Source organism: Procambarus clarkii, chromosome 37 (genome assembly GCF_040958095.1).
Source record: "Procambarus clarkii isolate CNS0578487 chromosome 37, FALCON_Pclarkii_2.0, whole genome shotgun sequence".
Lineage (NCBI taxonomy): Eukaryota > Metazoa > Arthropoda > Malacostraca > Decapoda > Cambaridae > Procambarus > Procambarus clarkii.
This window is the reverse complement of record NC_091186.1, coordinates 5,279,787-5,303,316: the sequence shown is the minus strand read 5'-3', so window position 1 is coordinate 5,303,316 and position 23,530 is coordinate 5,279,787. Positions and strand designations below refer to the sequence as shown.

Genomic DNA, 23,530 nt, shown 5'->3' with positions numbered 1-23,530 from the left:
AATCGTGGGCAATATTCTCAGGTGTGAGAGGCACAGTACTGTTGGAGCAACCAAGGCTGGCGCACGCAGCATGAGCGAACAGCATTGCTGTTCAGCTTGTGACCACAGCATCGCCGCAAAATGTCAAAATAAATATATAATTGTTATTATTTAGCGATGACAATATTACAGATGACCCCTGACTGTGATATAAATAACCAGGGTTGTGATAATAGCACGATTGTTGTAATAATTAGCGCTGTGAGAGGAGTGATGCTGAGAGACGGAGGGAGATAGCATTGTTTACTGACTGTGTGGCCACCTGTTATTGTTTGCATTCACCATGCCAGCTCATTGGTTCTCTATGGTGAACACAAATGTAGATACTTATATATAATGTGTGTATTAGTGTAATAACAGCAAAAGGATTATGCTGGGAGGAGCCATTTGGGTGACGGAGGTAACGTCGTCTGCATGATTTGTCTACCTGTTTAGAGGGTGGCCACTATGCTCTTTGGGCGCACTACAAGCTTAGGTGTACAGTTACGGTTATCTTGAGATGATTTCGGGGCTTTTAGTGTCCCTGCGGCCCGGTCCTCGACCAGGCCTCCACCCCCAGGAAGCAACCCATGACAGCTGACTAACACCCAGGTACCTATTTTACTGCTAGGTAACAGGGGCATAAGGTGAAAGAAACTCTGCCCATTGTTTCTCGCCGGTGCCCGGGATCGAACCCGAGACCACAGGATCACAAGTACAGCGTGCTGTCTGCTCGGCCGACCGGCTCCCCTTGTGCATAAAACATGTAGATACTTATATATAACATGTGATTATAGTGTAATAACACTGCAAACAGTATTGTTGGGGGAAAAGTTTAGTGCGTGTGACCTTGAATGAGTGAGGGAGCCGCCAGCTGTGTATAGCGACGACTCTTAGTGCCTGAACTAAATATATCAGCTTAGCTGTACAGTTGTGGTGAACAAAATATATACATACTTATATATAGCGTCTGTATATAGTGTAATAACACCACAAATGGTATTGTTGGGGGAGAAAGTTTAGTGCGTGTGTTGAGGGAGTGGCAGTGAGTGGCTGGCTGGTGTGTGGCGGTAACTCCTCGTTTGCTTTTCGACTCTCAATACCAACTTAGTGGTTAGTTATGGTGAACAAAACATGCAGATACTTATATATAACCTGTGTATAGAGTGTAATAGCAGCAAAACTATTTGTTTATTGTTTTATGAACATAATAATTGAATCACTAATATGCACACCATACTTTTGAGTATAGCGATTATTCACCACTTTTATTATATAAATATATTACAATACACACTATTGAATATTACTGCAAAAAAACTAAGAAAAAATCAATCAGAGACATTGAAACAATTAAGTGATAATATCTTTGTGGCAACTCCTGTCTGTCAGCGCGGGTAACGCTGATCGGCTCTGACGACCACTCTGTCAACGCCCACTTTTTGCCAGACTTCCTCGGTCAATTGCGCCCAAAATATGTCACCTACGATTTTTTTTTATTTTTCCCGTGATCAGGGGACACAAATTAACATGTTTAGAAGACGAAAAAAAAAAATATTTTTTTTTTCTTGCGCACAGGGGTGTAAATGTCCTCAGGACCCCTGAGCATTGGAAGGGTTAAAGACAAATTACATGTTGTTCAACCAGCGAGGCGTCACAGGCAGCCAAATGCCTTCAACAAGTGAGGTGCCACAGGCAAGCCAAGCGCCTTCAACAAGTGAGGCCCAAGCAAGCGCCTTCAACAAGTGAGGCCCAAGCAAGCGCCTTCAACAAGTGAGGCGTCACAGGCAAGCCAAGTGCCTTCAACAAGTGAGGTGCCACAGGCAAGCCAAGCGCCTTCAACAAGTGAGGCGCAAGCAAGCGCCTTCAACAAGTGAGGCATCATAGGCAAGCCAAATGCCTTCAACAAGTGAGGCTTCACAGGCATGCCAAGCGCCTTCATCAAGTGAGGCGTCACAGGCAAGCCAAATGCCTACAAAAAGTGAGGCGCAAGCCAAGCACTTTCAACAAGTGAGGCGTCACAGGCAAGCCAAATGCCGTCAACCAGTGAGGCTTTAGCAGCTGGCAGTCAAAACTAACTTTGCTTCATGAACTGTACAGTAATTTTAAGTGTTAATTTTAGTGTTGTGTTAGTATAGGTTACGTAAATTGTTAAGAATTCTTAACTTCAAGATGTGTTGCATCAATCAAGAAGACGAACACCAACAAGGTAAGTTGAGGTTTCTAGTGGAATATTTAATAATTATATGTGGCAAGGCAATTCAAATTATGTTGTTTGTAGTATAAAAAAAAGTTGGAGATGGTCACTTTTGGACTTGTAGATGAAAAAGTACCATTATCCGAAAAATGTGATAATCCGGCTGGGGGTCCGTCCCATATAGTCTGGATGATCGAGTGGAGACAGTATATTTTGACATTTTTAGGCGATGCTGTGGTCACAAGCTGAACAGCAGTGCTGTGAGTGCATGCTGCGTGTGCCAGCCTTGGCGACTCACTCAGAACTGAGGCTCTCACACCCGGATATGTTACCCAAGATTTTTTTTCTAGGTGGTGTCTGGTTACTATCGGCCGTGGCTGGACTATAGCTGCTCCTCTCTCTCACTGGGCATTTAAAATCGTGCGCTAGACCCTCAATCGTATATGTATGTAATGTGTGGTTTCAAGGCAGTCACTCCCATCGTATATACAGTATATGTATTGCGCGGTTTAAGGGTTAAAGGAGCTATCATTAGTCCAATTTTTTAGTTTTTTTGCAGATTTCTCAACCATTACAGGGGTTAAAGTGTGCAGGTGTTTAACATTAGGGGGGCAGGGTGCAAACAGGTCTCACATACAACTGTATTTAGATCAGTTTCAGTCTCATCTGCCCTATACCTCACACTGTAATACATTAAATATTTTCTTTGAAAATATTACATATATATTATTGGGCCCAAAAGCTTCATCAGTGACATTTGTTACCCTTCTGCATGAACTTTAAATTCGTCAAATTTCACCCAAAATTCATAAAACATTTTACTCGAAAGGTTATCAGCAACTTTTCATCTCACAAAATATCCTTCTCTTTCTTAGTCCCTTTTATGACTTGATGATATTGAGCCCTGGTGATGCATCTGATCTGTGGTCGCCAACCATCTCTGGGTACCCTGCATCTTTCTTTGAGTAATGCCAAAAGGTAGATCTGTTTTGAAAGTCCCTAACAATCATTCCAACCAGAACATACTACATCTTCTGTTTATGAGGAATACACTCTTCCCCCAAACTACTTACTGACATGACCGATGTAAGAAAAGTCATTGAAACTATTTTGGTGCAAATTACACTGAAGATTATTGCAAGGCAATAGCATTGGTCAGCCCGTTCTCCAAAAATGGGGTGGTAAATGTAAGAAGACAAATAAGTGCAATTATGTACTACTCATAGCAGTTAGGAATTGCACTTATTTTCACTTAGTATTAAATCGTACTGTCAAATATATTATAAATATTTGAGTTTACCTGAAAAACTGAATAGAAAACCACAACCTCACCTAACCGTCTTAGTTTTTGAAGATAATAATTTTATTGCTTCTTAATTACAATTAGTACTTAACCTATAGCTATATTGATATTACAGTTTTATAAAACTAATAAAACAAAACTAAAATATATCAATAAATTGTAAAGTAACTCAGGATATTTTAAGATTTTGTATAAAATCTATATTGCTTAATAAACCTGAAAAAGAAATTTCTGATATTTAAAACTTGTGTATTGCAAATTGAAATTGAAACTTCATCCTAAAATTCTGAGTGTCTTAACAGAAAACGAGGAGAATTAAATCGGGGGAGGGGGTTGGGTAAATGTAACAGCCACATAAGTGCAATTATGCACTGTTTATGACAGTAAGAAAGTGTACTTATTACACTTAGTATTTATTTATTTATTTATTTATTTATTTATGCATATACAAAAATGTACATAAGGAATGTGAGGATACAAATATGGTAATTACAGTCTTGTAAAGCCACTAGCACGTGCAGCATTTCGGGCAGGTCCTTAATCTAAGAAAATTTTAAGGAGGTAAATACTTGCAAAATTTATAGACAAAAAAATGATAACAGATTACATGAAATTAAAAAAAAAAAAAAAAAGATGAGAGAAAATTGTAGGTACAGTATATTAAAGCACATAGGTAGCTAAGATTGATTGCAATGACAGCTTAAAATGGTAGTTGACAACAAATTGGTAGGCACAATCCAGCAGAAACAATATAAGATTGATTGCAATGACAGCTTGAATGGTAGTTGACAAAAATTGGTAGTCACAATACAGCATATGGCTAGCACATAAAAGAAGACAGCAATGAACACAATGATACGGTTGTTTGATATTACATAAAAATTAGGAGATTGGGTAACACTAGGTACAGAGCAAATTTAAAGCTCAGTGTAGGAAACTAAATAGATGAAGTTAGGTACTTTTTGGTTTTGCTTTTAAATAAGGCAAGAGTTTTACAGTTTTTCAATTCACTAGGGAGTGAGTTCCATAGACTAGGTCCCTTAATTTGCATAGAGTGTTTACACAGATTAAGTTTGACCCTGGGGATATCAAAGAGATATTTATTTCTGGTGTGGTGATAATGGGTCCTATTACATCTGTCCAGGGAGAGTTTCAGAGCATGGTTTGCATTTAAGAACAGGGTTTTGTAAATGTAGTTGACACAAGAGAATGTGTGGAGGGAGTTAATATTTAGCAAGTTTAGGGATTTAAACAAGGGAGCTGAGTGTTGTCTGAAAGCAGAGTTAGTTATAATTCTGATAGCAGATTTTTGCTGTGTGATGATGGGCTTAAGGTGGTTTGCAGTGGTAGACCCCCATGCACAGATACCATAATTAAGATAGGGGTAGATTAGTGCATAATATAGTGAGAGGAGAGCAGAGTTAGGAACATAATATCTGATTTTGGAAAGTATACCAACTGTCTTAGAGACTTTCTTAGTTATGTGTTGAATGTGGGTGCTGAAGTTGAGTCTCTTGTCTAGGAATAGGCCAAGAAACTTGCCATCATTTTTATTACTGATGTTAATGTTGTCTATCTGTAGCTGAATTGCATTTGATGATTTGCTTCCAAATAAGATGTAGTAAGTCTTTTCGATGTTTAATGTTAGTTTGTTCGTTGACATCCATAAGTGGACTTTTTTTAATTCATTATTCACAACATTATTTAGTGTATGAGGTTTGAGTAGATAAGGGTAGTATCGTCAGCAAACAATATAGGTTTGAGAATATTAGAGACATTAGGCAGATCGTTTATATATATAAAAAATAGAAGAGGTCCTAAGATGCTGCCCTGTGGCACTCCAACGGTAACTGGTAGAGTGGAAGAAGTTGTATCATTGATGGTTACATATTGGTGTCTGTCACTAAGATAGGATCAGATGTAGTCAAGGGCAAGGCCTCGGATTCCATAATGCTGGAGTTTAAGTAAGAGGTAGTTGTGATTAACAGTATCAAAGGCTTTTCTTAGGTCAATGAAGAGTCCAATCGGAAACTTATTTTTGTCAAGGGCTGAGTAGATAATGTCAAGGAGACTAATGATTGCATCATTGGTGCTCTTTTGGGACCGGAAGCCAAACTGGCAGGGGCTGAGTATGTCGAATTTTACGAGGTAGGAATAGAGCTGTTTGTAAATAATTTTTTCAAATATTTTTGATAGAATGGGTAGATTTGATATTGGTCTATAATTGTTTATGTCCGCCGGATTGCCTCCTTTATGGACTGGCGTTACTCTTGCTTTTTTGAGGATATCAGGGAAGGTGTGATACTCTATAGATTTGTTGAAAAGTAGTGCTATGGGTGGGGCAAGGGCATGGGAGGCTCTCTTGTACACAATGGACGGAATTTCACTGGTGTTCCCTGCCTTGGTTTTAGAGAATGTATGATGGACACAACATCTGCCGGGCTGATTGGTGAAAGGAGAAGAGAGTTTGGATAGCTGCCTGAGAGATATGTGTTAATATGTGTCTGAGTCTGTGGGATTTTACTGGCAAGATTAGCACCAACCGATGAAAAGAAACTATTAAATTCATTTGCCATTTCTAGATCAGTTGACGGTATATCCCCATCATTGTAGAGTTTTATTTGGTTATGTGAGTGTTGTTTAGTTCCTAGGATACTAGAGATAGTTTTCCAAGTGCTTTTCATGTTGCCTTTTGCTTCATTGAATCTATTCACATAATATGCAAGTTTTGCCTTTCTTATGATACTGGTAAGCATTGATGAGTACCTTTTAGCTACTTCCTTTGAAACTAGGCCAATCCTAACTTTCTTTTCATATTCATGTTTCTTGTTGATTGAGTTGAGAATGCCACTTGTGAGCCATGGATTGTTTAATCTTTTGTCAGTTACTTGCTTGGTAAGAAGGGGACAATGAAGGTTGTAGAGGCTTAGAGTTTTGGAGATGAAGAGGTTAGCTAATGAATTTATATCATGGGTATTATTGAATTCAGAATCCCAGTAAATATTGTAAAGTGCCTCTGTAAGATTGTCTAAAGCTGATTCACTGTGTAGCCTAAATGAAAGTTTCTTGCTTTTTGGTGGTGTTATGTCCATGTTCGCTATGAGAAAGGTAGGATAGTGGTCAGTTGTTCTGTCGTAGATTATACCAGATACAAGGGGAGCTGTTATGTTTGTCCATATGTGGTCCAAGGTAGTGGCTGATGTTTGAGTGACTCGGGTAGGTTTGGTGATTGTGGGGATTAGCATACAGGAGTTCATGCTGTTAAGGAAATAGTCAACTTGAGAGCAATTTTGTTGACCCAGGTCAATATTAAAATCTCCTCCCAGAATGATGTGGTTTTTGTTGAGATTGTTGTTTATAATAAGATTCCTTAGGTTGTCTGAGAAAGAAGCTATGTTAGTATTGGGAAATCTATAGATGGCTCCAATAGTCAAAGAGGATTTAAGGGATTTAATTGTAAACTGAGCAAAAGTATATTCACAGTAGTCATCTCTGTCACTAATAACACTGTTGCAGATAAATGTATCTCGGTAATATATAGCTGTGCCACCACCTTTTTTATTAGGCCTACAGTTATGAATGGCTTTATAACCAGCTAAGTTGTAGAGTTGGGTATAGTCTTTATTTAGCCAAGTTTCTGTTAAAATAATGAACGATAGGTTAGTACCTATTGCTGTGAGTAATGCATTTAAATCGTCAAAATGTTTACCAAGTGATCTAACATTTTGGTTATAAACTGATAGACAGGTGCTATTTTGAAGTTTGTTTTTAGCCTGGTGTGCTGTGAAATACTTGCAATAATGATGATCAATGTGCTGGTTGGTGTAGATATGAGACAGAAGATTTTGATCAGGATCAATATCAGTGTGCATAGGGATGCAGAGGGATCACGATACAAGATACACGATAAAGCAAAACACAAGAATAAAAGCAAATACAATAAAATAGTAACAATTTAGAAGTAAAATAAAGATCCAATAGATAGCCAGGGAGGACACAGAAGTTACATAAAATAAAAAACAAAAAATCAGTAGAGACTGACAATATAAATGTAAAATAAAAAATAAGAAGAATAATAATCATAAAAAAAATGATCTTGAAGATAATTAGCTTAGTAATGGTTAATTAACAGGGTAATAAAAAGCCCTAGGTTTAGTGACAAGGGGATTAACTAAGAACAAATAATTAAGAGTATAAAACAGGCAAAGATGACAAAAAAAAAAAAAAAATAATAAAAAAATAAAAATAAAAATAAACACCTTTGGAAAGGAAAGGCAGAGCTTAAGTACACTTTGGTTGTATGTGAGACTACAAATTATGTTCTGGTTATTCAGCTGATATCCCACAGTCATCCAGGAAAGAAGTGAGGTGTGCTTCAGTGGTTATGACATAAGTTTTTCCAGAGTCAGTCGTCCTAGCTATTATTTTACCATCGCGCACAAAACAATGTTTAATAGCAGTGGATCTATTGCAAATTCCACGTAGTTTAAATAAGAGATTTTGTCTGAATCTGGTAAGACATTCGTTCACATAAACATTGGATTTCATAGCGACTGCAGTAGTGATAAGGTCTGACTTGCGGGAACAGCTATCTAACTTCACCCTTATCTTTCTGTTGTTTGTACCAGATGATTTGGTACCCACTCTATAAGCTGACTTAATGTCTCTTGCTTCGATTGAATAATTCAACTTAGTACGCAATTCCTGGATCACGATGGCAGTACAGTCTTCTCTGTCAGTTTCATGGGGAAAATCCTGTGATGAGATGATGACAGAATCAAGGAGCTTAAGTTGGTCTGATTCGTCTTGGGTTGCAGTGTGTTGCTGTTGTAGGGAGTTAAAATGGTTCTCTAACTTTTGTAGCATCTCTTCTTGCTTCTTAGAGGTTTCTGCTGGTTTAAAGTTAGTAACCGAGATCTGAAGAGAGCTTAATTCCTGTTCGAGGTGGCCGACTCTGGCAGACAGATCCTGGTTAATCTTGTGCATGGCCAAAGCATCACTCTGAAGCTTCATTATCAGGTCCGACTGCTCTCGGATTATAGACTTTTGGTCATCATGTATTTGAGTCAATAATCTGAGCCATGGATTATCAGCGGGACGCTTAAAGTCAGAACAGTATTAAATCGTACTGTCAATTCGGAGGATGGGTTGCATTGGTTGGGATCTGAGTATACATTAACCACTGCACTGCGCAAAGCGCCTTTAGGCGCTCAGAGAGTTGTGCTTTTTGTTTTTTAATTTGGCTATATTTTAATGTTTTTTAATGTTTTCATTACTATTTGTGTTTTGAAATGGAAATAGTTGACTTTGGAAACATTTTGACATTAAATTTACCCGAACATTTGTAAAAATAACAAAAATATGTCCTTGACAATTGCACCAAGACGTTTTTGCCGAAAATAGGTGAGCAGTGCAAGGGTTAAGCAGGCATTTAAACTTATCCAAGTCAGCAACAGTGACCTTCCCCAGTTTGGATGTGTTTTAGGGAGGTTTCTGTTCTTACTGTTTCTGCTCTAGCAGCAGCAACTTGTGAGTGGGGTATATTGAAGGTGGCCATGACAACTAGACGCCTGGACAGGATGTCATCGCTGATAGCCTTATACTCACAGATGTGGCCAGTTAAGTAATCAATAAGAAAATGATCACTGTGAGACCTTGCACTTCCATTCCATGAGAGAAAGCTAAAATTAATATTAAATTCATCACTGATTGCAGGATTAAGTAAATTTTCAGCATCCACGAATGACTGTGCAAATTTAAGTATGAACCTTGTTGAGAAAATTCAGTGTAAATCATCTACCACCATGAGGTTGGCATCATGATACTAATTAGTCAATTAAAATATTTCTCATCATACATCTCCATACACATCTGCACAGTTGATATTGCTGCTGAAACAAGGCATATACACACATGATCAAATACTGGTGAGCACCATTGGAGATCAGTACAGTGGTAGTATGCCTTGATAGAGTATTGACATCAACTTTACATTGCTGAGACATTGTTATGCCACATGATAGCAGTATCACAATAGGAGCTTCCAGAACCCTATCAGTCATCAGACATTTCAATACTGGCAGTGTAAGAAGAACTGTTTATAGATTTGGAGTAGATTTCAAATTCATAAGATTTAACCCTTAACCCCTGGGCTACTCTTGCAATTATAGCCTGCAACACACCCAGGTACATGAAAAAAAATCATCTTATGAAAGTGTTCATTTGTGTTCTGGAGTCACGGTAAAAATAAATCATAGGTGGCATATTTTGGCCATAACAGGGCTGGGAAGTCTGGCCAAACTGAGGCGTTGACAGAGCAAGCGTTGGAGGAGGTCTGCTCCTCCCAAGCTGTCAGGCAAGAGTTGCCACAAAAATATTATTACCTAATTATTTCATCATCTCTGATTAACTTTTCTCTGTTTTTTTGCAGTACGTAATATTATTCAATAGCGTGTAGTGTAATATACAGTGGAACCCCGGTTCTCATATGCCCCTGTTCTCGTATTTTTCAGTACTCGTACTCAATTTTTTCAAAAAATTTGATTCAATACTTCTTGTTTGCCTCACTTATTGAAGTTTCTTCATACACGTACGGGTCCACCACATGCTTCAGTTTACCAGTGTCTCCCGCCTAGTGATGATCGCGCTTGAATTCTTTGTGAAGAATTTCATTGTTTTTGTGCTAATGTGGTTTCTGGACATAAAACTTCTTATTATATATCATGCCATGGGTTCCAAGAAAGTTAGTGGAAATGTTCAACCTAAGAAAATAGTTGTGAGGATGACAATAGAGGAAAAACATGAGATCATTCATAGTGAGACAATGTGATGTCTCACTACAGACGTGTTAAAATAAGGAAAATCAAGTGTCTATAGTTAAATTCTTAGTAAAACAAGCAAGTAGTGAGCCACAACTAGGTCCTAGTGGTATGCCTGCAACACATAAGAGAGACAGTACCCCAGAAATTTCATCACTGCTGTTATAATGTAACATTATAAATTTCTGCTGTTATAATGTAACATTATAACAGCAGTTATAATGTTTCTTGCATCAAGGTACCAAGCTTCCTTGCCTCAATAAAGGCAAGGTACCTAAGAGTATTATTCCGTATAAAATGCATTTTTTAGTTAGTATATTAACCCTTGTGATGCTCAGGGCTTATTAGCATCTGTCATCCACAGGTGCATACCAAAAAAAAAATTTTTTTTCTTCTAAACCTGTTAATGTGTGTTCTCTGATCATGGGAAAAATAAATAAATAAATCGTAAGTGGCATATATTGCCTGCTATAGGGCGGGGAAGTCTGGCAAAAAACAAAGAGCTGACTCAGCGTGCGTCCCAGACGGTCTGGTGCTCCCAGCTGTCAGGCAGGAGTGGCCACAAATAGATAATTACCTAATTATTTCAATGTCTCTGACTTTTTAGTTTTTTTGCTGTAATATTATTCAAAAGTGTGTAGTGTAACATATTTATATAATAAAATGAGTGACTCATTGCTGTACTCAAAAAATATGGTGTGCATATTGTTGATTCAATTATTATGTTCATTAAACAGTGAACAAATGCTTTGTTGGTTATTACACTATATACACAGGTTATATATGAATATCTGCTTGTTTTGTTCACCATAACGAATCACTAAGTTGGTATTATGAGTCAAAAAGCAACGAGGAGTGACCGCCACACACCAGCCAGCCACTCGCTGCCACTCACTCCCTCAACACCTCACTCGCCCACATTCTCCTCCCACCATACTGTTTTTGCTTTTATTCACTATATACAGACGTTATATATAAGCATCTACATTTGTGTTCACTATAACGAACCACTAAGTTGGCATGCTGAGTGGCAGTGGCAGCCAGTGGCAGCCCGCCACTGGCTGTTACTTCCTCCCTCCCTCAACTCACCTGACTCACCCACATTCTCCTCCCACAATACTGTTTTTGCTTTTATTCACGATATACAGACGTTATATATAAGTATCTACATGTTTTGCTCACCACAACTGTACAACTAAGTTGATATAGTTAGTTCAGGCACTAAGAGACGTCGCTACACACAGTCAGGTGGCGGCTGCTTCCCTCACACATTCAAGGTCAGACGCACTAAAATTTCACCCCCAACAATAATGTTTGTGGTGTTATTACCCTATATACAGACGTTATATATAAGTATCTGCATGTTTCACTCACCATAACTGTTCAATTAAGCCGGTATAATGCCCAAAGAGCATAGGCCACCCCTACCAACATAACAAATTATGCAGATGTTGCCCCACACACATCACCAATATGGCTTCTCCCCCACACTCCTTTTGCTGTTATTACACTGTATATACACGTTATATATAAGTATCTTACATTCGTGTTCACCATAACGAACCAGTGAGTTGGTATGCTGAGTGGCAGTGGCAGCCCGCCACTGGCTGCCACTCCCTCCCTCCCTCACCTCACCTGACTCGCCATCATTCTCCTCCCACCATACTGTTTTTGCTTTTATATACAGATATTATATATAAGTATCTGCATGTTTTGTTTACCATAGTGAACAACTAAGCTGGTATAGTGAGTCCAGACAGTAAAAGGTGGTCACACAGAGTCAGCAGACAACGCTACCTCCCTCCCCACCAAGATTACTCCTCCCACTACAGTGCTAATTATCACAACAATCCTGCTATTATCAGAATCCTGGTCATTTTTATCACAGTCAGGGGTCTTTTGTGATACTATCATCGCTAAATAATAGCATGAACATGTATATTATGGCATTTTCAGGTGATGCTGTGGTCACAAGCTGAACAGCAGTGCTGTGAGATCATGCTGCGTGTGTCAGGCTTAGTGGCTCACTCAGTACTGAGGCCCACACAACCGCTGCATACTCTAGCTTTGGCCTAACAAAAGTCGTGAACAATTTCTTTAGTATATCGCCATCCATGTATTTAAAAGCAATTCTGAAATTAGAAAGCGTGGCATAGGCTCCTCGCACAATATTCTTTATGTGGTCCTTAGGTGATAGTTTTCTATCTAGAACCACCCCTAGATCTCTTTCTTTATCAGAATTCTTTAAAGATTTCTCACATAATATATAGGTTGTGTGAGGTCTATGTTCTCCTATTCCACATTCCATAACATGGCATTTATTAATATTAAATTCCATTTGCCAAGTGGTGCTCCATATACTTAATTTGTCAAGGTCATTTTGAAGGGCATGACAATCATCTAAGTTTCTTATCTTAGCATCATCAGAAAACATGTTCATATAATTCTGTATACCAACTGGTAGATCATTTATGTAGACAATAAACATCACTGGTGCAAGAACTGAACCCTGTGGTACTCCACTTGTGACATTTCTCCAGTCCGATACATTGCCTCTGATCACTGCCCTCATTTTTCTATCAGTCAGAAAATTTTTCATCCATGTTAGAAGCTTACCTGTCACCCCTCCAATATTTTCCAGTTTCCAGAACAACCTCTTATGTGGAACTCTGTCGAAAGCCTTTTTTAGGTCCAGATAGATGCAGTCAACCCAACCATCTCTTTCCTGTAATATCTCTGTTGCTCGATCATAGAAACTGAGTAAATTCGATACACAGGATCTTCCAGATCGAAAACCATACTGTCTGATATTAATTCATTTCTCACCAGGTGTTCTACCCATTTAGTTTTAATTATTTTTTCCAATATTTTGACTATTACACTTGTCAATGATAATTGACAAGTGTAATAGTCTAAGTGTAATCATGCGGCACTGGTGGAGCCACTGCAGGTTGCGTTCAGGGTGGATGTTACGTCTGCTCCCTTTCACAAGCTGTCTCGAGGGTTGTTTCACCTCCGGCCTGCTCATGCGCCACCTGAACCGTCCTAGTCGCTGGACCGAGTGCTCTCTTTTCTCTCTTCTTCTCGATTTGTGGTGGCCCTTTCGGCTCAGGATTGTTTTTCCAAGGTTTTTTTTAATGTTTGCATTGGCCTCTGGGGGTCGGGTCAGGGAGCTTCATTCTCTCCAGTGCAGGGGTTTATGCTTTTTTGGTCCTGGTGGTAGGTTTGTTCGTTTGAAGCCGTTGCCTCCTTTTCTGGTGAAGAATGAGACTGCTGCTTTCCAGAGGGGTTCTTGGGTTGTTGATTGGCTGGTTAGGCTGGGGGTGCATCATGTGTTGTGTCCAGTTGTGGCTCTCCACCGTTACCTGCATGCCATGGCCTCGGTGGCCGAGGACATGCTTTGGGTTGACCCAGTTTCACTTCTTCCCTGTTCCAGGGTTCGAGTCTTTCAAGTCGTCCACAGGGGTTATTCGGTACAGCAGGCCTGCGGTCTATCCTTGTGCCCATGATGCTTGTAAGTTTCCTGCATTGGCTGCCATCTTTGGTAACATGTCTTGGGCTGATATTCCGGTATGTGGTTTTAGGAGGTCGAACAGGGTCCTGGCCGTTCGCTACCTATTCATTGTTTCTGGCCCTAGTCGAGCATGTGTCACATTGGGTTGGCGGTTGCATCCAGTTGTCTCGATTTCGAGTTGCGAAGCAAGTGGCGGCCGCCTCCCGGTTAAGTAGCTCTGGGGAGCTGTAGGGGCTCCTCCAAAAAAACCAGCATTGAATGTAATGAAACGCTCGTTTCTGGGTGAAACTTAAAGGCTCCCCGGCAAACCCTCCCTCCCTGCGGAAATGAACTGGCATTTTTATCGCACTTTTAACATCCATCCTCATAATTGGGGTGTGGATAGCTGGCGCGTGGGTTTGGGGCTTTCCCCTTCCCACTCACGGGGGAGAGGGGAGGCGCATTGCGTGGTGACGTCATGCTCGTTTGCTCGTTTTCATTTGGGGAGTACTGTCCAACAGTTTGGCTTTCAGCGGTAATCTTATAACCAGAATAGGGGGTTAGTTTTGGGGTGCTTACCTTTCTGGGGTGTCTGACCTGGTCAATGGCAGATGTAGAATGCTTCCAACCACATGGGCTTTCTATAGGCCATTGCTCCTCGTGCCTCTCAGAGGGGGACCATGTTCTGGCTTGTGGTCCCAGGAAGGCTTAGAACTCAATTCGCTTGACTGATGCCAAAGTCTAATACATTCATATCATCCCAGATAGCTCCAGGGTGTCGAAGAGGCTCCCCCCAGAACAAGTTAGAACTTTTTGTTTTTTTGCGCCTGGCGGTGTTGCAGGCTATAATCACAAGTGCTGCCCAGGGGTTAACCCAGTGCTCTTGCAAAATAAGAATATCACACATTATACAGAGAAATCACATAATTGTAATATATCAATGAGAGTATCCACATCACGGCTCATGAGAATTTTCTCCATTTCACACATACCAAAATGGTTTTTCACATTCATATATTCTGTGTTTGTTGCTTTCCTAATTACCTTAATAACTAGGAATTATTACTTTACAAATTTTGGAAGACATACCAAAACAAAGTCATAGGATAAATAAACAATGTTTCACGAGGCTGATTTATGTGCTAATTAAACAACACTTCTAGTTACAGTGAGCAGACAGTGACCTTGTATGTAGAGATAATTGTCAAGTAACTTCTACAACATTCCTAGTTACAGTGAGTAGATGATGACCTTGTATGTTGAGATAATTGTCAAATTATATATATGTAGTACCTACTAGCCAGAACGCACTTGTCAGCCTACTATGCAAGGCCCGATTTGCCTAATAAGCCAAGTTTTCATGAATTAATTGTTTTTCGACTACCTAACCTAACTTTTTCAGCTACCTAACCTAACCTAACCTATAGAGATAGGTGAGGTGAGGTTAGGTTAGGTTAGGTTAGGTTAGGTTAGGTAGGGTTGGTTAGGTTCGGTCATATATCTACGTTAATTTTAACTCCAGTTAATAAAAATTGACCTCATACATAATGAAATGGGTAGCTTTATCATTTCATAAGAAAAAAATTTGAGAAAATATATTAATTCAGGAAAACTTGGCTTATTAGGCAAATCGGGCCTTGCATAGTAGACTGAGAAGTGCGTTCTGGCTAGTAGGTACTACATATTATATATATATATATATATATATATATATATATATATATATATATATATATATGTCGTACCTAGTAGCCAGAACGCACTTTTCAGCCTACTATGCAAGGCCTGATTTGCCTAATAAGCCAAGTTTTCATGAATTAATATATTTTCTCAAATTTTTTTCTTATGAAATGATAAAGCTACCCATTTCATTATGTATGAGGTCATTTTTTTTTATTGGAGTTAAAATTAACGTAGATATATGACCGAACCTAACCAACCCTACCTAACCTATCTTTATAGGTTAGGTTAGGTTAGGTAGCAGAAAAAGTTAGGTTAGGTTAGGTAGGTTAGGTAGTCGAAAAAACATTAATTCAAGAAAACTTGGCCTATTAGGCAAATCGGGCCTTGCACAGTAGGCTGAGAAGTGAGTTCTGGCTACTAGGTACGACATATATATATATATATACATATATATATACATATATATATACATATATATATACATATATATATACATATATATATACATATATATATACATATATATATACATATATATATACATATGTCGTACCTAGTAGCCAGAACGCACTTCTCAGCCTAATATGCAAGGCCTGATTTGCCTAATAATCCAAGTTTTCATGAATTAATTGTTTTTCGACTACCTAACCTAACCTAACTTTTTCGGCCACCTAACCTAACTTAACCTATTAAGATAGGTTAGGTTAGGTGAGGTTAGGTAGGGTTGGTTAGGTTCGGTCATATATCTACGTTACTTTTAACTCCAATAACAAAAAATTGACCTCATACATAATGAAATAGGTAGCTTTATCATTTCATAAGAAAAAAAATTGAGAAAATATATTAATTCATGAAAACTTGGCTTATTAGGCAAATCGGGCCTTGCATAGTAGGCTGAGAAGTGCATTCTGGCAACTAGGTACGACATATACATATTATATATATATATATATATATATATATATATATATATATATATATATATATATATATATATATATATATATATATATATATATATATATATAAATAAGTCAAGGACATATTTTTTTTGTTTTTATAATTGTTCAGGTAAAGTTAATGTCAAAATGTTTTCAAACTCAACAATTTTAATTTCAAAACACAAAGATTGATGAAAACATTAAAAAACCAGCGTTGAATGTAATGAAACGCCATTTTCTGGGCGAGTCCCGGAGGCTCCCCGGAGCTATCCCAGGCTGATATGCTAATGTCAGACTTTGGCATCAGTCACGTGTATGGAGTTCTTAGGCCTACCGGGGAACACGGCCAGAACCGGGCCCCCTCAGAGAGGCAAGGGGAGCAATGGCCTATAGAAGCCCCCGTGTGGTTGGAAGCATTCTATGTCTGCCATCGACCAGAACAGGCACCCAGCGCCTCAAAACAAACCCCTATTCTGGTTAAAATTGCTACCAAAAGTCGAACTAGTGGATAGAACTCCCCAAAAGAAAATAAGCAAACTAGTGTGACGTCACGCGCCGCTGTCTGCGCAGCTCCCCCCTCCCTGGGAGAGGGAACGGGGAGCCCCAGACCCTCCACGCCAGCTACCCACACCTCAGTTCTTGAGGCTGGATGTCAAAAACGCGAAAAAACCGCCGATCGGAGGGAGGGAGGGATGCCGGAGAGCCTCCGGGACTCACCCAGAAAATGGCATTTCATTACATTAAATGCTGGTTTTCTGGGGGGAGCCCCGTCGGCTCCCCGGAGCTAACTACCCACAGACGGAAAAACAGGGACTTACCCGGGAGGCGGCCGTCGCTCACTCCTCAACTCGAAGCTGAGACAACTGGCTGCAACCGCCGACCCAAAGCAACACAGGCCCGACGGGGCCCAGGGACATTCACAAGGTAACGAGCAGCCAGGACCCTGTCCGATCGCCAAAATCCCCGCGCCCGAATATCAGACCAAGACATATTCCCAAAGACGGCAGCAAGAGCTGCGAACTTACGAACGTCATGGGCACGGGAATAGACCGCAGGCTGGCTGGACTTAATAACCCTGCGGACGACCTGGGAGACTGGAACCCGCGAACAGGGAAGAAGGGAAACTGGATCAACCCACAGCGCGTCCCCGGACACATAAGCCGTGGCGCGCAAATAACGGCAAAGCGCCGCAACCGGACACAAAACATGATGTACCCCCGGCCTGACCAACCAAGCATCAACCACCCATGAACCCCTCCGGACCGCAGCAGTCTTATTCTTCCCCAGAAAAGAAGGAGACGGCTGCAAGTGAACAAAACAATCACCACGACCAAAAGAGCAGAAACCCCTGCGCCGGAGGAAAGCATGAAGCTCCCCAACCCGACCCCAGAAGCCAAAGCCAACAAGAAAAGTGCCTTGGAAAAACAATCCTGGACCGAAGGGGCCACAACGAAATGAGGAGACGAAAGTAAAGCGAGCACTCTGTCCAAAGACCGGGACTGCTCAGGCGGTGCATGAGCAGGCCGGAGGTGAAACAATGCACGAGACAGCTTGCGAAACGGCGCATACGTAACATCAATACCGAAGGCAAGCTGAAGCGGCTCCGCCAGCGCCGCACGATACAAGGCGACAGTGTTAGGCATAAGATGACGGTCCTGAAACAACCACGAGAGGAAGGACAAGACCACCCGAACAGACAAGGAACTAACCCAACGAAGACGCAAAAAGAAACAGAAGGACCGCCAGGAAACTTCATACTGCCGCCGAGAAGAAGCTCTCAGGTGGGATACCAACAAGAAGGCCACCTGATCACCATAGAGATGATGATAGACTCGAGTCAAAAAACCCATACGCGAAGACTCGAGGAGAAGATCGAACCAGCCACGTGACGTACCGGCCCGATCTGTTGAAAGAGGCGGAGCCGCGGGAAAACCCTCGGGTTCGGACACCGAGCAACCAGCGCCTGAAACCAAGGTTGGGCCGGCCACCAAGGGGCCAGAAGGACAACTCTCCCCTGGTAAGTCTCTAAGCGAGTCAGGACCTGGAGCAACAGCCGAACTGGGGGAAAGAGGTACAGGAACCCCCACCTCGACCAGTCTAGATGAAAGGCGTTCACCCCGACGGCCTCACGACCGGGGAAGGGCGCCGGATAAACGGGAAGATGCAGCGACCACGCTGACGCGAAGAGGTCCACCTCAGGATGCCCGAACGTCTGGCAAAGCCAATGGAAGGACTCATCGTCGACCATCCACTCCGTGGAGAGGGGAATGAAGCGAGACAGGGCGTCTGCCAAGACGTTGGACACGCCCTGTACGTGAACCGCCAGGAGAGCCAAACCCCGAGAACTCAGCAGACGAGTCACCCAAAGCGACCAACCCCAAAGAGACAAGGACCGCATCGAACCCAGCGGTTCAGGCAATGAACCACCGGAGAGCAGTCCGAATGGAGCCGAATTGTTGATCCGCGGGCCACCCGAATCCTCCCCAGAGCAAACCACACTGCCGCAAACTCCCGCACTGTGCTGTGAGCTCGACGGAAGGACGGATCTCAACACCCCTGGCCGGCCTAGTGAGCACTGGTCACAAAACCCCAGCCGAGAGACGACGCATCCGTGTACATATCGAGCGAGGGCTCGGGTAGGCACCAAGGCACTGAACCCCGAAAAACCCGAAGAGGAAAGCCGGTGACGCAGCAACCGATGCAAGGACCCCGGGGGTCGAACTCTGCGATCGTAAGAGAGGAGGAAGGGGGGACCCCGAAGGAATCAGAACAGCTGACGAAGCCAAACCCAACCCGGCGGGTAGACCACCATCGCGAAGTTCAGGCTCCCGCACAGCCCTTCGAGCAACCGCCGGGTGACCCGAGGGCCCACCAGAAACAGATGAAGGCGGGACCGCAGCCGCAGGAGAGACTCCGGAGGGAGAGACAAAGAGGCGGTTCGAGAGTCCCAAACGAGACCCAACCAAGTCCGAACCTGAGAGGGAACCAGATGGGACTTCCTCCAGTTTACCAAGAACCCGAACCCGGCGAGCTGGGAAAGAACCAAATCCCTGGCTAGCAAGCAAGCTGACCGGCTGGGAGCCCAAACCAGCCAGTCGTCGACGAACACCTGAACACCTAGGAGACGCAAACGAGCCACCACAACCCGTGTAAGGCGCGTGAACACGCGAGGTGCCAGGTTCAATCCCGAACAGGAGACAACGAAAGCGGTAACTCAGACTCCCCACAACAAAACCGAGCCAGTCCCTGAACCGTGGATGAATCGTGACATGCCAATAAGCGTCCCGGAGGTCCAGGGACGCCATCCAAGCGCCCGGCTCCAAGAGGAGCCGAACCTGAGACAGCGTAGTCATCCGAAAGGAGGGGCAATGAACCCAGGGGTTCAGACGGGACAAGTCCAGAATGAACCGCAGGTCCGCGCAGTCCTGTTTTGGAACCGGAAACAGACGGGAAACCCATCTGAGGGACAACGTCGTTTTGATGACGCCCAAGCGTACCCACTCCAAGACGACTCAACGGAGCGCAGAGGAAGAAACTTGCCCTACCAGCCCCGACCCCCCTGAATACCTGGTTGATACCTGGTTGATGGGGTTCTGGGAGTTCTTCTACTCCCCAAGCCCGGCCCGAGGCCAGGCTCGACTTGTGAGAGTTTGGTCCACCAGGCTGTTGCTTGGAGCGGCCCACAGGGCCACGTACCCACCACAGCCCGGCTGATCCGGAACTTCTCTTAGAAAACCGTCCAGTTTTCTCTTGAAGATGTCCACGGTTGTTCCGGCAATATTTCTTATGCTCGCTGGGAGGACGTTGAACAACCGCGGACCCCTGATGTTTATACAGTGCTCTCTGATTGTGCCTATGGCACCTCTGCTCTTCACTGGTTCAATCTTGCATTTTCTTCCATATCGTTCACTCCAGTACGTTGTTATTTTACTGTGTAGATTTGGGACCTGACCCTCCAGTATTTTCCATGTGTATATTATTTGGTATCTCTCTCCTCTCCTTTCTAGAGAGTACATTTGGAGAGCTTTGAGACGATCCCAATAATTTAGGTGTTTTATCTCGTCTATGCGTGCCGTATATGTTCTCTGTATTCCCTCTATTTCAGCAATCTCTCCTGCTCTGAAGGGGGAAGTGAGTACTGAGCAGTACTCGAGACGGGACAGCACAAGTGACTTGAAGAGTACAACCATTGTGATGGGATCCCTGGATTTGAAAGTTCTCGTAATCCATCCGATCATTTTTCTGGCTGACGCGATATTTGCTTGGTTATGCTCCCTATGGTTATATTTGCTTGGTTATGCTCTGAAGGGGGAAGGGGCCACCCAATGTCACCGCAGGCCGCGAGACACGACCCGAAAGGCCCACGAATCGTGGGACCAGGCGCGGGCGAACAGTGAAAGCCGCCCCCCATCGCCCCGTCAATGGGGCAAACCGCGAAAGGGCCGGCGACCCTTACGAGACCCAGAACCCCGCACAGATCGAACACCACGCCGACCAGACGAGGGAGGGTCCGCAGGAGGAGCCGAACCCGAACCTGACACCAGAGGCCTACCACGACGAGAGGAACCCCGAGCCCTGGCACGACCCTTCCGGGAAAACCCACCCCGGGACCCCCGGAAAACCAACAAGTCCGACATCGGACGACAAGCCGACAACGCAGCCTGAATAAACTGCGCCACGGCCAACTCCTCAAACAGAAGAGGACAAAAAAGTGAAGAACGCCTAAGAGCCAGAGCTCAAGCAGATTCCACAGAGGAACCCAGCACCGTCTGCCGACACACGAGACGGGAAGCATAAAACAGGGAAACCGCAACCCGCAAAATCGGCGTGAACAGCTTCAACAAGGCAGCCGACAAACGCGCAGCCGAGGACAAGGTGCCGGACCCAAGCGTCCTCACATCCTCCACGAGCCAATCCGAGGACAGCTCCAGGAGGGAAAAGAACCGCAAGGCCGAAGCCAAAAGGCCCCGGGCGCGCAAGTCCTCCGCAAGGAGCGCCGCCGAAAGGGTGGAAACCTGCACATGGAGCTGAATAACGCCCACATCGCGGGGAAGGGCAGGGGCAAACAAGCACTCATTCAGGTACTCAAGCTCGCCCCCCAGGAAAACCTGAAGCACCATGGAAGCTTCCCGCCACTCCAGCGTGCGGGAACAACAGAAGGAATGCCAGGAATCCAGAACAAACAAGGGGCAGTCTGCTAGCCAGGAAGACTCCTGAACCTCGTAACGGAGCCAGAAAGGGAAAGAAGTCCCAAACCTGAACTCAGACGGATCCATTTCCGAGGCATAATCCGGGTCACGCAGGAGGTAAGCTGCAAAGGCCGCTCGCACCACACCAGGTTGGATGCGCTAAGCAGAAAACCTCCGGAAGGACGGAACCGACGTACCCGGGGGAACACGGAACCGAACCCGGGGAGAGGCCGACACCAAATCCAACTCGTACGCAGAGGGGGGAAAAGAAAATCCCACTCCTTGTAACAATAAGCCCCACTCAGAGGGAAGAAATACCCAGGCAGGGTCCAGCGGGGCCCAAGGCCTTCAAGTCAGCCCCTCCCCCAGCCTCGAGGTCCTTCATCACAGGACCCGAGGCCGAGTCCTCTCCCCAAGCCCCGACCCCACAAGACAAGGACGGAGCAGCCGGAAAAGCTGGAGGAAGGGGGGCCCACTGGTCAGACCCAGAAGCTTCGGCCGGGAGACAAGACTCGAATGCCTCTTCCGCGGCCCCCCAGAAGGGGCAACCCCTGAAGGTGCCCGAGTCTCAAGATCAAGTAACCCCTGCTCCGATCCCGAAACCCTCAGACGCTTCGGGGCCATAAGCAGGGGAAGGGGGGGGGGGGGCCAGAACGAACAGAAGGGGATGGACGAGGAGGTGCGGACTGAACCAGGATCGAAGCGACTCCCACCCCCATGTCCGGGTCTCGAAAAGCAAAGCGGGGCAGCCCCGGGGCATCCGGGTGAGCAACCAACCGAGCTCGTTGCAACAGACGAAACCTAGACTGCAACGCACGCGCCGTCTGTACCCGAAGAGAATCATCAGAGGATTGGGTAAATTGAGTCACAAGCAAGTAGCAACACTCACAGGACTCAGGATCGAAAGTATCACCGGCCCAACAGGCAGCGTGGCAGAGGCAAAAATAATGAGGGTCACCCTGAGACAAGGGGACCGAGCAACCCTCAAACTCGCACACAGCGAGTGGGGACTCCAGGGTCACATCCATCGGACCCACGCGCCCCCTAGGGGATTCCCAGGGTCCTGAGCGTTTACTTTAAGAGGACTCGCGCTCAGGTAGTCCCAGGCAGGGTGCTGCAAACCGGCACCCAAAACTACCAAGCGAACTTCTAGAGCTGTACCCCAGGGACGTGTACACTCACGGGGACCCAGCAGGGAGCGCCACCGAGGAGAACAGTGGAAGGGCAAAAACAAACTGAATAAAACGACAGAACCCCCCACCAGGCAAAAACAAAAAGAAAAACAAAATCCCGCAAGAGGACAGCGAACCCCAAGGAACAGAGCCGGCCGCTATGTCGGGAATACAAGCTGTGCAGCACCCTGCGCCCCCTACCAGTGCAAACTGCCTCTTACCTGCCGGTAACAAGGGAGAACAGAACACCCAAGAGCCCAACAGGCGGCCGAAAAACCGAAAGGTAAAACGGACCAACAGAGGCAGACCCCGAGGAGCCTGTGTAAGGTGGCCCCAAGGGCAGTACTTACAGGGCACCTAAGGAAGGCAGCCCTAGGCGCATGCAGCCCGAGTACTGAAGATAACTTTTGGCTCTCGCACCCACAAAACAAACACCACACGTAAAGCACAGTGCAGTAGCGACACCGGAGCCAGAGCACACGACCTTCACCTATAGCATCAGCCTCAAGAACTGAGGTGTGGGTAGCCGGCGTGGAGGGTCTGGTGCTCCCCCTTCCCCCTCCCGGGGAGGGGGGAAGCTGTGCAGACAGCTGCGCGGCAACGTGTGACATCACACTAGTTTGTTTGTTTTCTGTTGGGGAGTTCTCTCCACTAGTTCCGCTTCTTGGTAGCAATTTTAACCGGAATAGGGGTTTGTTTTGAGGCGCTTACCTTTC

At 44.1% G+C, this 23,530-nt stretch overlaps 1 protein-coding gene across 7 annotated transcripts in view; it reads right to left on the bottom strand.

The window, feature by feature from the left end:
- LOC138371995 (zinc finger protein 271-like) overlaps window positions 1-23,530 on the bottom strand; it is a 213,731-nt gene that overhangs the window by 44,584 nt on the left and 145,617 nt on the right. The window lies entirely within an intron of this gene.